The following is a 14,448-nucleotide window of genomic DNA, read 5'->3' on the forward strand; positions in this document are numbered from 1 at the left end:
ATAATAGAATGTTGTACTAGAGAATAACCAAGGACCTGCTTTGGATAAAAGCATCAGAAAGGTTTCTCAGGGTGGGGGTAGACAAACAGACTTGAAGCATGAAAAGGAGCCAGCCAAGAAGAGTGGGAGAAAGGTAACATGATTGGTTGGGCCAAGAAAGCCATCCAGTTCCTAGGGTGGGGAGGTTATCTTAGTGTGTGCAGAGTGGAAAGAAAGGCCAGTGAGGATGAGGCATGGAGAGGGAGAGGCAGAGGCAGATGACTCTGGGGAGGGAGGGAGGGAGGGAGGGAGGGAGGGAGGGAGGGAGGGAGGGAGGGAGGGACCCAATCCAGCTGATAGAGTTTGGGTTTTATTCTATGTGCTGAGGAAGCTGCTGGAAAATTTTAAGCCAGAGAATGAAAGGCCCTGCTTACAATTTAAAAAGATTACCCTAGTTGCTGCGAGAGAATGGAACAGAGTGGGGCAAGGTGGGAGGTCAGAGCAGAGACCCAGATGAGAGGTGATGTGATCTGGCTTAGAGGAAAGCACTAAGGAAGGAGAGAAGAGCCTGGACTTGGGTACATATTGGAGCAAGGATCAGTGGTTCTTGGTGAGAGTCTATATGGAGAATGAGGGGTAGGAAGGATTCAATGATGACTCTAGGTTTTTGGCTTGAGCAACTAATTGGATGCTGCTGTTTACAGAAATGAAGCCCAGAGAAGAAATAAGTGGGAAGACATGTGGATAAAGACTTCAGATTTGGAATAGAGACACTCTAAGGACTTCCATGGCCCTGAAGGATGGAGGTCTGGATGCTTCACCCCAAGGGGGTCCCCTCTCCCCACCTGATTCTATTGCTTCCCACCTCATCCTTCAGCTTTTTTGTGTGTCTGTGTCTAACTTCCATTCTTCCTGTTGCACTTGGGAGTGCATGCTTCTTTCATTTGGAGGGAGAATTCTGTCTCAGCTCCCTTTAACTGCCTAAGTTCCTGAAATTCTACCACTAAATTCATACTGTACTTGTGTTCATTGAGAATCCACTATGGTTAGACACTGTGCTGTAAGCTTTGGCTACATTATTTCATCCAAACCTGCTAACCACTCTTTCCATACTGTTAATATAATGGTAATAATAGTGACCAGTTAATGAGCTAAACTCTTTACATGAATTATATTTAAATCTCACTGAGAGAGGTGCCTAGGTGACTCAGTCAATTGAGCATCCAATTCTTGATTTTGGCTCAGGTCATGAGCCCAGGGTTGTGGGACTGAGTCCCACACTGGGCACTGCACTGAATGCAAAGCCTGCTTAAGATTCTCTCTCTCTCCCTCTACCCCCCTCCCCTGCCCTCTCTCTCTCTCTCAAAAAAAAAAAAAAAAATCTCACTGAGAAATAACCTGCCCAGTTAGTATTGAGAATGGGATGAGAAATCTAGGATTGTCTCCAGTACACCAGACTCTCTGGGGGCATGAGAACTGCCTGGCTGATGAAAGGCAGGAGATATTTGGATGCCTTTTCCCCCTCACTCATTCTTTCCTAGATGAAGCACAGAGACGTCCTTCCCTGAGTGCAGAGAGCAGGCACCCCTGATGACACCCTCAGGTCTGGGCAAGTCTGCCCGTTTGTTGGGGAGGGCACAGTTGTCATAGGAGCTACAAGATCCTTAGAGGGGTTGCCTGGTATCATAGGAGGGGGGTGCCCACCCACATAATGAGAGATCCTGCTCTGTGACACAGAGAGATGATTCTTATATGCCCCATCCTCTGAGAATGGCTTAGTTGTTTGTATGTGTGTGTGTGCATTTGTACAGGAACTTGTGTGCAAAGAACCTGGTGATTTGCACACGTGTGCAAGCCAGAACACGCCTGCCTTCTGTGCATTTTCCTCAGGAAATGTGTGTGTGATGTGAGTTATCTGTCTAGGCCCTCACAATGGCAAGTAACTTGTACATTTTTTCATGTGTGTACCTGTGGGTGGAGTTCACGCAGGATAGAAAGGGCCTGGCCCCAGAGTTGAGTTCTGAGCTCAGCTCCCCACTCTTCTTGTCTGTCCCTAGCTCCCTGCATCTTCCCCACCTCCCCTCATGCTGGGCAGAATGCCCTCAGCCTGTGCCGGCTGGCACACATACCACATGGTGCCTGGCGCGCGTCTGGGCAAGGATGACGCCCCCAGGCCCGGCTGGGATACTAAGCCACCCGCTGCCTCCCCCACCTCCAGAACGGAGCGTCCCCATCCCGTCCCCTTTCTCAGCCAGGGACGCGGGGAGCAGGCGGGGACACGGCACAGACAGATACAAACACACAGATGCACCCAGAGACACCCACAGGCGTGTGCCCCATAGAGGCACAGGCGTTCACACAGACTCAAGCACATTCGCATACACACTCACACACGCACATTCACACACACCCAAAGAAATTCGTGGGCACTCACCACTTGCACAGATCTCGGCCTGAGTAAACTCTAGGTACCGGCCTAGCCAGTTAGGCGAACGCACCCGCTGTCTCTGTCCGTGGTGCTGAAACCAGATCTTTCTCCTTACCGAAGGACAAGACAGGGAAGAAGAGATCAGAGGAGCCCCAAGATGGGCGATAGAAGACAGAAGGAATGGAGGAGAGAGAGGAGATGAGAGGGAGAAACTCACAGATAAAGGAGAGAGAGAATCTAAAGGATACCGTGGGAGCCAAGGCGGGGGGGGCGGGGGGGGGCGGGGGGGGGCGGGGTGGTGGTGCCCAAACACCAGGACTAGGAGAAGCAGGTGAGGATGAAAGGTGACCTCAGACCCTATCCCTGCCGAAGTGCAGACTTAGGGTCTAAGGACTAAGACTTCGATGCCATTCAGGGCCAATTATGGAAGATTTTGGTAAGAATACCATGGCAGGTGGGGGACCCTGGATGTGTGGTTTCTGTGGCCTCCAAGTGTCCCTTTCCAGGTGCCTTCTTGCTCTGGAAGACCTTAAAATTGTAGGGGAAGGAGACAGACACTAAAAAAGTTCTATCATAACCCTGAAAAAAGCTCCCTACCTGATCTCTATTTGTTCATTTGTTTGTTTTCTTTCTTTCTCTCTCTCTTTTCTTTTCTTTTCTTTTCTTTTCTTTTCTTTTCTTTTCTTTTCTTTTCTTTTCTTTTCTTTCTTTCTCTCTCCCTTCCTCCCTCCCTTCCTCCCTCCCTCCCTTCCTTCCTTCCTTCCTTCCTTTTTTTTTTTTTTTTTAGAGAGCAAGAGCGAGCAGGGAAGGGGTAGAGGGAGAGGGAGAGAGAATCTTAAGCAGGCTCAATGCCCAGCAAGGAGCCCAGCATGGGGCTCGATCCCATGACCATGAAATCATCACCTGAGCCAAAAGCAAGAGTTAGCCGCTTAACCAACTGAGCCACCCAGGCGCCCCTCCCCACCTGATTTCTTATCCCAATTTGTGTTGGGCAAGTGGACAGCAATGTTGATCTGGATTTGTTCTGAGGATTGTAGGGATTTAGTGACTGCTTAATGCTTATCCACAGATTGGATTATGGGTTCCTATCTCCCTCTCTTGACATAAAAAACTTCTCTCTGGTGGGATTGCCTAGTAGGGATGCTCTCCTACCAGCAGCCCCTTAGTTGTGAAATTTATGGAATACGAGGAATGCCCAATGTCCTTTTCAAAGACCAAAGGGTTTATCATATAAAAACTAGCCAAGAGGGAATAAAGGAAAGATGAGAAAGGAAAAAAGGAGGAAAAGAGGGAGAAAGGATGTGTGAAGATGGATGAAAGAATGAAAGAGGAAAGGGAAGAGGAAAGAGATTGGAGAAAGGAAAAGAGGATGGAGGTGCAGATGGCAGAAATGAGAGAGGGCACGAGTCACCCAGACATACTCCAGTGTCCAGGGAAAGGGCAGAAGTATGCCAGGTGGAGCAAATTGCTTCCTGGGGGCCCAGATTAGACTGGAAGTCCAGGCTGGTCCTGCAGCTGTTCACAATGATATCCTCCATCTAGAGCTTTGGGCTGGGAGACCCCATGGGCCAGGACTACAGATGTGAGCAACAACTGCCCTATCACAGAAGATGGGATCAAAAGCAGTTAAGTCTGTGTGTGGGTTTCCTCAAGTGCGAGATAGGGACAGTGAGTGCCTTCTTGGGGGTGTTTCCACCTATTTGCATATAAGCAGTGGCAGCAAGAGGGAGCAACATGTATGGGCATCAACTGGAGAGAGGGTACTGAGTTGACTGACGGAGAGGAGCAGGCAGAGAAAAGAGGCAAGAGAGAAGTGAGTGAAAAAGAAAGGATAGTGTTCCTAAAGTTTTTTTGACCTCATAATTATTCTCCTTTTTTTCCTACCAAGAGAGAAGCCAGGCTTAGGATACAAGCTAGGCATATGTGCCTCAGTGTCCTTGTCTATAGTATAGGTATGATGACAGTCTCAACCTCATGGCGTGAATGAGATAATTATTAGCTTGTGTAAAACGCTTCTTTTAAGTCAGTTATAGATACATAATAAGCTCCACATATATGTTATTTCCCATTGTTGTTAGATCTTGGTCTTGCACCGGAATCAGTAGGGAGATTTTTCTTCATGTTTAATTAGACTTTCCTGCCAAAGCCTTAGGTCTAACCTATAAGTCTTCTTTTGGGCATAATGGAGAGCAGTGACTTTCCAGCCCTTCAAATTTGCTTCTGAAGACGGAGAGAGCCAGCAGATTTTCTGGGGCATGGAGGGAGAACCCCATGGTAAAGTGACAGGGTCTAGGGAACAGGGTACCCACCAAGGATTGTCAAGGATGTTTTCCTGGATTCCTGAAAAAGCTGGATCCTGGACCTACATCAGTGCTTCCCTGCCCAGACTGGAACCTCAGCACTTCACTATTTAGGGCTGGTGCCCCCAAACAACTCAAGCTTGTACAGGTGTGAACATGTGGGTCATTTCTTCCAGATTGCTCTTCCAACCCCAACACCCCCCCCCCGCCTTTTTACCTACCCTTCTGCTCCTTTCTTCTGAGGAATCCAGGTAAGAGGAAAGAAATTCCCTCACTTAGAGGGGTGGGATTTCTCCACCCTGCACAGGCAAAATAGATGATCTCATTCTGGAGGTCAAGGAAGCATGTGGGGACTGGCACAAGGAGGGGTGAGGGGTGGCAGGGCAGCCCCATGTCTTCCCATTCCCCCCAGCTCCTGTCTCATCACTGTCACCATTCAATCATAGCAGATGGGCTGCAGCTGTGAGCGCCAGCCCGGCACACAGGCTGGTCCGTGCCACTTGGGAGAGAAGGAAGAGAAAGGGAGGGAGGAAGGAGGAGGAATGAAGGGAGGAGGGAGAGAGGAAAGGGAAAAAGAGGAGGAGGAGGAAAAGGAAGGGAGTGGAGGAGGAGAGAGTTTGAAGAGAAAGGGACTTGGTACCCTTTATGCTTCTCTCTTCCCAGCAGGAGAGCAGAGGCCAGGGCTGGGCTCACAAGCTGGGCAGTGCCAGGCGAGATGGGCATATGCCCTTGATTACTACCAGGACCGCAGGCCAAGCCTCCGCAGCCGCCACGGCCTCATAAATCAGTTTTTAAGTAGCAACCACATGGACATTTCCCAGCTGAGAGGCCTGGCCTCTGTCGGCCCAGCTAGGGCAGCCCTCATGGAAGGGCAGGTGCCAGGCCAGGGCATGGAAAAAAGAGAGGTGGTCATCAAGGCTTGGTGGGAAGTGAGATTGGAGCCTGTTCAGGCAAAGTCTGGGGGCAGGGTCTCCCGCCAACAGGGAGTACGAAAGAAGGTGATGAGTGGCTGGCAATGGGTCCAGAACCCCCTGTTGGGGCTCCTAGACCTTGTCCTGTGTTCCCCTGGAGAAATGCCTACAGACAGAGGAGGATGGCATTGTTACTGGAACTCCCTCTCCCCCCTTCCCATTAAGAATAGAGTCTGTGTGAATGTGAGGGCAGTGTGTGTGCTTGCGCCCTTGGGTATCTGAATGTGCTCACTGCTCCTGATGCATAGGAAGGTATCTCCCCAATATCTAGCCCAAGGCCAGCAGAAACCAAGCATCCAGTAAGATTGCTTGAATGAATAAGTGATCCAGTGAGAAGGGGGACAGTTAATGTGTGTTCCCAGGAATGGGAGGATTTATATCTGAGTGTGTATGATGGCCAAGTCTATGTGTATGTGTATATGTGTGTGTGGGAGGGGGGATTGTCTGTGGATGCTCTGGGGAGATCTATTCTGACAGACATCCCTCCACACCCTCCCTTTCAGCCCTCCCCTGAGCCCTGATTCTCCCCTTCTGAGGACCCACCAGTAACACAGCAGCTCCTGAATTCCACTCCCCCCAACCGATCAATCCCGTGCTTGGCACCCTCTTCTGCAGGCCAGCGTTGGTGGCTGGGGGTAGGGGCATGGGGAGTGGGGGAGTCCCGCCCCTGGAATGGCGGGCAAAGCGGGTGGGGTAGGGGCGCCCAGCCTTCTTGCGCCCAGTGTCTCCTCCCTGGGTGAACAGATGTCTCGGAATTTTAGATGTGCTCTCCGCCCCTCCTCGCAATAACTACCCCCACCCCCAGCTGGCACTGGCTGTGGCGTAGCGCCCTCCCCTCCCCCACCTCCGAGAGCAGAACCGGCTGATGGATCGGGGAGCGCGGCCGGAGGCCCTGGCCCAGAGGCGGGGAATGCCCGTGGGGTCGCGGCAACCGGCTGGGCCGAATCCCCGAGGCTCCTGGAGCGAAGAGAACCGGGTCGGCGCTGCCCCCGCCTCTTGCCTTCTTTTCTCGTTCCTTCCCATCTTCCGCATCTCCTCAGCCCTGTCTCTCCTTCCGCGATCTCCGGTCTCTCCGTCCCTCTCGATCTGTGCCCCACTTCACAACCCGTCCCGCCAACCGCGTCTATGCAAACCCTCCACACAGAGCCTCACACTTCGCGACAGAAACTCCTCCTGGCAACTTCGGCGGAATTCTTCCCTCCAGAGACCCCCTTCCCTGCATTCCGTGAGCCACCCCACCCCCAACTGGCCGCCTGCCTGCCCTCTGTGGAAACCCAGAGTTAATCCGGAAAACATAGAGGGAGGGCTGGAGGGGAGTGGGGATCGAGATTAGGGAGGCCAAGGATACCCGGGTTGGCCCGGGTTTGAGAGACACCCAAATTTTCTAATCACTGCTAATTAAGGAACAATCCAATTCCGTGGACCCCCAACTCGGGGAAGGGGGCGGGACCCGCTGAGGGCAGGAGGGGGCCTTGGCAGGGTTTGGCAGCCGGGGGTGGTGCCAGGCACCCTCCCCCACCCTCCCCCCACCCGCCAGCATTCCGAGGTAACAGGCATTTGTTACCCAGCTCGTGCCAGGAGCGATTGGCAGGTTCGAGTAGGCACAGTCATTCCGCACACAGATGTCCCTGCGTTCGCTCTTCTGATATGAATTCTGTCAGCTCCGAATCTGAGGGAGATGAGCAGACAGCCCCACAGACAGAGTTACAGACAGACAGAGCGATTGTCTGGAGGACACAGAACTCCACAGATACTTATTTTTCTTCTCTGAAAAAAAAATTAATGAAAGAAAAATAAGAAAGACCCCCCACAAATTTGGGGGGACACATCTGAACTCCTGAGTGTGGCCCTCACTTTTTCAATCCTCCGGGGTTGCATGCCCACACTTTTCCAGGCTCCCCCAGGGCCCCGCAAATCATCCCTGAACTTCACATTTGAGTCGTTGCACCCAGAACCACAGAAGTCTGGGATATCTGCTTCCTTGCATAGGACCCAGAATTCCCGAATCCCTGCAAGTTCTAGGAAAGCACCAACCTGGTGCAGGTTCCAGCATTCTAGAATCTCTGAAATTAGAAATTCCAGAACTCTCGCCCCTGGGTAAATTGTGCCCAGTGCTCAATTATTGTATCACTGAAGAGGGGGGAGTGGGTGCTGTCCCATGTACTGGAATGAAGGGCCCCACATGCCTGGTCCTCACCAGCCGCCCCCACTCCACCCCCTGTCTTGGCAACCAGCCAAAAACTCAGCCTGCCCTTTGAATTAGGAATGCAGAAAGGTCAAGCCCCCTGACTCCTGCCCCTTTCTGGCACTCCCTTTCAGCTCCAGTTCCCATCCTGACCCTCCATACCTGACCTGGCCATTCTGCCTCTGCCCGCCCCAGCAGCTGTGGGAGAGAGCTGGTTGGTCACTGGGCATCTGTGAGCAGGCTGGGCATGAAGAGCCGCTGGGGTTTGGTTCTCCCTGGGCAGCCCGTACTTCTGGAAGAAGGGGAAGGCAAAGGGGCCAGAGAAACCCACTGACATCAGAGGAGAGGGGCACAGAGGGATTTGGGTTGTGTTTTTTTTTTAATCTTTCTTTCTTTCTTCTTCTTCTTCTTCTTCTTCTTCTTCTTCTTCTTCTTCTTCCTTTTTTTTTTTTTTTTAAAGAAAAAGCCCCCATCCTGTGTCATCATTTTTATGGGATCTGCAATTCTGGCAAAAATCTGTCTTTAATTTAGCTGTCCATATAAAAATCCTCACTGTATAATAATGAACAGATGCCATGGAATTTAAGCTGGAGCCTCGGCTCCTCCCCGCCTTCCCCCCGCGCCTGGCACCGGGCACCGGGCACCGGCTGAGTGGCACAGACTGGCACCAACACGGGAGCGAAGGGTGGGCAGGGGGCGACCTGGGCTCAGCGCCAGGGCACTGGGGTGGTGAAGGGGTGTCCAGGCGCTGGGCTTGGCCAGGCGGGAGCTTTTCCGTGGTGGCACCAAGGGAGAAGTGTCTGAGGGATTTTTCTTTTTCTACAAAATGATCAGTAGTTAAGGGTTTTGGTTTGGTTTCGCTTAAGGGCTCTGTGGTCCTTCTCAGGTTTGTTTGTTTGTTTGTTTTTTCAAGGCACCGCCCTCCCCCAATATAAATCCAAATGTTTTCGAAGTTTTAACTGAGTTGTGTTTAACCCTTCCCGTGCGCGGCGCCCCCGCCTCGGCCTCGGAGCCCAGCCGAGCGCGAGTTGGGAGTTCGCTGCAAGCGGGATCCGTACCGCTTCCGGCCGGCCCGAAGCCTCCGAGGTATCCCGGGCGCCCGCGCCTCCCGAGGCTCCCGCGCAGTTCCTGCAGGGCAGGAGTACCCTTTTGCCCTCCAGGAGTGAGGCCCGATGTGGCATCTGTTCGGCGAGCAGGAGAGACGAAGGCAAGAAGGAAAGCCCCACTTCCCCCATACCAATTCTCTCGCTTTTCCCTAGGGAAAAGAGAAAACTCTGCGAGTCAGGTGTCCCCCACTGCCTCCGCCTGCGGTCGAGAAACCAGGCATCGGCTTGGGATTGAGAGGTTGGTTCTGAGCCCCCCACCCCCACCCCCACCTCTTGCCTTTAATGCGACTCTGGCGAGAACAGATGTCCCAAGCCGGGCGGACTGCCCAGACCCCGCCCAGCTGTGCCCTTGGCGAAGACTTGGCTGAGGGTAGGAACTGGCACGCGGGTCCCCAAAGGGGCTTGGGGGCTCCTTCGCCCCCGCGGGACATGACCTGGCAGCCTCGGCCTCCTGGCCAGCGCAGCCTCGGGCGGGAGGCGGAAGCGCCCCGGAAAGACCCGTTCCTAATTCAATTAATTCCAAAAAGAGGAATGAGAGGAATACGGAGGTGGAGAGAAGCTAAGAAAAAGGTTTGAATAACCAAACACCAGGCACACACTCAGGGTATGGAGCCCTGCAGCCCCAGTGTGTCTGGGGAGTCGGCACTGCCCTCCTGCACTCTAACAGGAAGGCGTGTTAGAGCCACACCCTGGTGCACATGTGGGCAGCATCTCCACCCAAGGCGGTACCCCAGCTTTCTTGGCACAGCCAGTGTCTAGGGGTTCCCTTGTCTTTTCCTCTCTGAGCGCCCAGCTTCTCCTCACACCAGGGGGCTAACCCCCATTCCCCCCCCCCCCCACCTCCCAGTCCCTGCCAGTCCCTGGCATCTCCCCCTGAGAAACTGGTTGCCTTTCTGCCCGTGAGCCCAGCCTTCCTCTCAGTCCTCTCTTGCTGGCACTCCCCGGGCAGGCTGCTCCCATCCCAGGGCTTTAGGATAGAGAAAGTTTCAGAGAGCAGACCAGTCCTTCTGAGGTGGCTGTGCCCTTTCTTACCACTTCGCATCAAGGAAAACTGTCCAGAATTTTTAAAGATGCAGGACAGAAAGGCAAGAGGCTAATTCAGGATTTAGGAGAGGAACAGGCTTTTCAGATTTCTCAAAGTCCAGGTCCTTACTTACCTCCCCTCTGGGTCTGTGGTCGGTGCCTTCATGCCCCAGCCTTAGAGAAAGAAAAGTGACGACATCTTCAGGCTGTGAGCTGGGAAGCCTGTTGTGACTGCTGAGGCCCACCTGCCCCCTTCCACATCTCGCAAGAAGAAACTTTCTCCTTTGAGCACATAAGAGCAGGTCAAGTGTGGAGTCCTGATCTAACCCCTGTTGTGACATGAGGAGCCTGGGAGTGGAGGCGGAGGCCAAGCCTGGTCAGGCCTGGCCCACACTGTCCCTTTCTTCCCACCTTCCTTGAAAACTAAACTGTGGAATCTAGAATTATCCCTCGGTCTCAATGTCCCCTCAAATCCAGATTTCTCCTCCAAGGAGCAGACAACTTCAGGTTTAAGATTCTGGGGAAGAGAAGAAAGCCAAGGTCATCCAAGAGAGAATGAAATCTCTGACCTCTATGGGCAATTCTTGCATCGTCAGGCTTGTGAACTTTCCCATAAAACAGAAAGAGAGGGAAGCAAACACAGCCCGATGGAGTTCAGGGAGTGCCAGGGCTTCCCTGTTGCTGACTCCCTTGGGGTTTAGTTTCCCTGGACTGTACTCAGTGGTTTACTGTGTTGTCCTACGAGGTGATGATATCAGAGCTGGGGGTTCACTGGGCATCAGGGACTCCCGGTCGATTGTGGTTGGTTAAACAGAGAGGAGAAGAGCACAAAGCTTTTTTCTCCCTTTCCCCTTGATGGACAAATGGCCTGGACTCAGAAACATCTCTGTTTCCCTGCCATTTCCAAATGCTTGACTTCAGATGGGGGTGGGAAAATCAAGGGGAAGATGCCCTCCTGATTGATCCCGGCTGCAGCTTTCAGGTTTCCACAGCCCAGGGGTTGAGCTGAGCCTCTGCTAGTGCGTGCTTGGAGATCCCGCCGCTCAAGCTAGGACAGGGAGGGCGTCCTCTCTAGGACTTCTCCCCTTGCCCCCTCCCTACCACTGCTCTGGCCCCTTTTAGCTTTCTCCCTCTCCCCCACCCTACACACCTCCTTCTGTTCCTGGAGCTTCTCGGTGTGTGTGCGCATGCAAGCGGGAGAGCCAGCTAGAGAAAACGACCTGCGAGGGGGAGTTTGGGGCTGCGTGTCCTCCCGCATCTTCTTCTCCTGCTCATCTGGCCATCTCACCAGGGAAGTTGAGTGTTGGGAAGGGGGTGATGGGAGGATAGAGCACAGCTAGAGTGCAGCCAGTATGGGGGAAGGGTCAGGAATTGGGGAAGGGGTAGCTCACGTAGTCGCTGGAATTCACTGGAGGCAGAGGCAGAGGCATTGGGGATCCCAGCCCCAAAAGGGGCCGGAGCACCTCCGCCTGCCTTGAGGTGACCACAGGTGCTGTGTCTCGATAGTCATCAACATCTTTTGAAAGGAACTGGAATCCACCTTTCAAAACCTAATCGTGCCGCGTGGAGTAGCCGGAAGAGTAAAGTGTAGGAGTCTGGTCTGGCTAGGGAAGCCACGTGGAGGGGTCTTTTGCTTCCGGCCCCAAGCCACCTGGATGCCACCCAGCCCAGGACTTCAGAACAGCTTCTGGGAAACAGGCTGAGTGGGAGAGAAGCCCAATTAACCTTGTTTCCAGGGCAGGATAAGACTCAGGCCTCAGGATGGGTGCTGAGTTCTTTTTCTCTCTAGTTGTCCCTGCCAGGCCTGTCCCATGCCATGAGCAGACCAGACTCCAGATTTGAGTCTGGGAGTCGCGCCTAGCTTCATACATCATGGAAGAAGTGGGGGGGGGGGGGGAGAAGGTGGATCAAATCCTTTCTCCCAAGAATAGGGGTGACTCAGAGGTTTATTAAATCCCCTTAGACCACTGACAGAGGTGAATGCTAGGTCGAAGGGTCCACTTCTTAACCTCACTTTAGATATATGATCCCATAAGAATTCTAGAGTGAAATTTTGAGAGGATTCCAGTGAAATTCTACAAAAACTGCAGGAGAATTCCGCCCAGAATTCCAGCCGGGTATCAGGAAGGGCCTCTCGTGGTGCCACGCTCCCTGGGGCCGTCACAAGCGGCCTCCGTCTGCGGCAGGCCGGAAAGCAAGAGACTGGACAAGAGTCAGCACCGGGGCGCGAACAGCTCCCAGCCTCCTGGCCTCTGTCTACCCGCAGCAGTCCTCTGGTAGAGAGAGGGCATTGTCTCCACTGGTGAGAGTGTTTGGAAGTGGTCACTTAAGGGAGGCACCAAGCTGAAGGTCAGACAGTATAATCCGATCTACGCTTTTACATTTAAAGCTTCCTTCAACCAGCTTTTCCTTTCACAATTTTGTTATGGCGCTCTCCTTTTTGGGGGGCCTTGGATCAAATCTTTAAAAGCCTTAGCATCCAGCCCCAACAGTACACCGCCCATTTCAGTTCTAAAACAAGCAACAGTGTTGTTGTTGTTGTTGTTGTTGTTGTTGTTGTTGTTGTTAATTATTTAAGGAAGCAGCGTTGGAAACAGTCTCCGTACTCCTAACCGTGTTCGGGCTTTGGGATGTTAGTCTTTGGGACTTAGACCCCTCCCCTTCAAATATTCCAGGGGTCCAGTGGGCACCGATGTCTAAGGGAGGGTCCTTTCAGGGAATTCAGTTCAGAGATACCTGTGCCCCTGAGGCTCAGAGAAAGAGAACTGTGAGGCTGTCTTCTCTGAGATGAGGAAGCAGCTTAGGCAGCACCAACTCCTCTGTGGTGCCCTTTTTCCACCTCCCTAGGTTGAGGGCTTTCCTCTGTCTGGAGCTGCACCAGGCAGGAAGGAAGTTGTCCAGATGTGGACCAGAAGGGTTCCTGCTGTCCTGTCAGGGGAAACTCATGGTGATGTCAAGCTCCACTGTTCCAGGTGGGCATCTAGGTTCAGACCCTTCATACAGCCTTGGGATGTCCCTGCAACCTCATCAACACCACTATAAATTTCAATATTCTTGAGGCTAAAAATGGCTGATTCCCCTGAGTCTACTGAAACACAAATTTAAGACTACAAAGACTTCCTACATTAATATTTCATCCTCATGACCTTATAATTTTTTTATTTAAAAACATCCCTGTCTGGCTCAAATGGTTGTCTCTCTATCTCCCTGCACTTGTTTTTTGCAACAGTGGGCAGAGGGTTGTAAAATGACTGGCTGTTCCCAACTGGGTCATTTTTCAGTGAAGAAAAGATATTTTGTTCTCAAAGGAGGTGCATGTTTGGGAACTGAAGGAGTGTAAGGAGATTAGTACAATGCTTTGTATTAGGAGAGTGTGTAAGTCTGTGTAAGGTCCGGGAAGGGCAATGACTGTAGCTGTTTTGGTGCCCAGTGGATGGGTGTGAGGAAGGCTGTAGGGTGGAAATCCCTCCCAGGAATGTCCAGGGTCCCTGTACCTGGCCTCTGCACAGTCACTTGACTCTGTCTCCATCCCCCAGAGCCCCAGCTCAATCCCCCAAATGAAATGAGGCCACTGTGAGAAACCGGGTCCGGCTTTGCATCTCATTTACATAAATATTTATTAATCGTCATTAAACTGAACAGAAACACGCAATGCACTTCGGGTGTCCGACGGGAGTTTCATCTTCGCTACAAGAGGAAGGTAAAATTGCGTGTGAGTGTGTGGGTGAGTGTGTGGGTGTGTCGCTTGTGGGTTTGCATTTTTGCATCGTGTGTTTGGATGCCTGATCTCCTGCCTCCGGTAGGGAGAGGTTCTCCTTTTGCCCCCTTTTCTGAGAAACTTCCAGAAGGAATCCTCAGCCCTCTCCCTGCCCACCTGCTAGCCAGAACCAAGAGGAGGCTTCAGACAAAAACCTCCTCTCCAGTCATCGGAAATGGCCGGCGCCTTGCGCCCACCGAGGCACAGTCGGGCAGGGGCGGGGCTGTCCCCAGGTCTTGGTCTCCACCCTCAACCCGGGATGAGGCTTGCCTGTGGGGAGCGGGGGGTCGGCGAGGTCTCCTCCCCTCTGCCCCCGGACGCCGTCGCCGGGCCTGCGTGTGCGTGCGGTGTGGTGTGCGTGTGTGTGTCTCTCATGCAAACCCTCCCTCCCCAAACCGACCCCCCCAACAGTTTGCCATTCCATACAAATTTGGAAACAGATTTTTAAAAAACAGCATGACGCACAATGGGGACGGGGCGGGGGAGGGCAGTGGCACTGGGGCCCCAAATCTCCGAGTCACTGATTGTAAGAACCTGGGGAGGGGAGGGGCGGCGCCGGCCCCCACTTCACCAAAGTGCACAGATCCGCGCTTGGGCGGCGCGGCCCGCGGGCCGGGAGGGGCATCCCGGGGCCGGGCCGGGCCGCTAGGCTCAGTCAGAACCTCCTTGCATAGATATTTGTGTCTTTTTATTATTGGT

General features: G+C 52.9%; 1 protein-coding gene across 8 annotated transcripts in view; it reads left to right on the forward strand.

The window, feature by feature from the left end:
• Positions 1-1,035, forward strand: part of CDK12 (cyclin dependent kinase 12) — a 92,766-nt gene extending 91,731 nt beyond the window's left edge. For all 8 annotated transcript variants that reach the window (XR_006211457.1, XR_006211456.1, XR_006211459.1 and 5 more), the window contains one exon: positions 684-1,035. The gene's annotated coding sequence lies outside the window, so the exon portion shown is untranslated. The remainder of the gene's footprint in view (positions 1-683) is intronic.
• The last annotated feature ends 13,413 nt before the right edge of the window (positions 1,036-14,448 follow it).

The sequence above is a fragment of the Panthera tigris genome, chromosome E1 (genome assembly GCF_018350195.1).
Source record: "Panthera tigris isolate Pti1 chromosome E1, P.tigris_Pti1_mat1.1, whole genome shotgun sequence".
Taxonomy (NCBI): domain Eukaryota; kingdom Metazoa; phylum Chordata; class Mammalia; order Carnivora; family Felidae; genus Panthera; species Panthera tigris.